We start from the raw sequence: 926 nt of genomic DNA on the forward strand, positions 1-926 counted from the left end.
AGGTTAGATTTATGTCAGTCTGTATTATGCTCTTTGGATTCCTCTGCACTTGGGTGTCTCTGGCATCTTCGTTAAATTCAATGTTTTCAGAACATGTATTAGTATGGAATGGACAATAAGTTTTAGACACATTCATTGAAGTTTGGTTGGCCAATTTTAATAAAATGATGTAAAATGACAACTTGGCTCAGATATGATCTGTACAGGTAGTTCACAGTAACATGAAGAATACCCTTGGAAAGACATCTAAAGCATGCATTCATACCTTAAACTATTTACAGCATAATGATCAACCAAAAACATCCAGAAACTTATTTGAATACAAATATGCGAAATGTATGTATGAAAGGAAAAACAATTTTGGTTGCAGTGTCTTGAAATGAAATGCACAGAGTGATCAAGAAAATATGTTTTCAATGCTTAACAGGAAAATGCCTATTACAGTTTTCAGCATTCCAATGGGGCATTCCGAGAATTGAACTCGGGACCTCTCGCACCCTAAGCGAGAATCATACCACTAGACCAAATGCCCTTATGCCTTTAAAAGTTGAAAACAATTGCTGTGGAAATGCAGCGACTCACACTCATAAATTATACTATTAATTTCGGTCTAGTGGTATGATTCTCGCTTAGGGTGCGAGAGGTCCCGAGTTCAATTCTCGGAATGCCCCAATTCTTAAATTTTCTTCTGTAATTAGAGATACTTTACAAAGAGTTTTCCCCGGGTCCATTAGTACTGATTTCCAAAATTAGCAGGCTTGTCAATCATCTTGCAGTTGTCTTCAATTCCGCAAACCTTTTGTTTCAATTGGTATAAATAGGAATAGAAATTGAAGTCAAACAAATTCCCTGCACATTTATAATGAAGCACTCTGCAGTAATGCTTTAGATGCTTTTCTAATGGTATTCTTCATGTTTCTGTCACC

The 926-nt window shown here is 36.2% G+C and overlaps 1 non-coding gene across 1 annotated transcript; it reads right to left on the reverse strand.

The window, feature by feature from the left end:
* Positions 1–460: 460 nt before the first annotated feature.
* Positions 461–532, reverse strand: TRNAP-AGG (transfer RNA proline (anticodon AGG)). The gene has a single exon. It is a non-coding gene; the product is annotated as a tRNA-Pro (tRNA).
* Between the last annotated feature and the right edge of the window lie 394 nt (positions 533–926).

Source organism: Cupressus sempervirens, chromosome 8 (genome assembly GCF_028749045.1).
Source record: "Cupressus sempervirens isolate cs-2001-9-10 chromosome 8, ASM2874904v1, whole genome shotgun sequence".
NCBI classification, from domain to species: domain Eukaryota; kingdom Viridiplantae; phylum Streptophyta; class Pinopsida; order Cupressales; family Cupressaceae; genus Cupressus; species Cupressus sempervirens.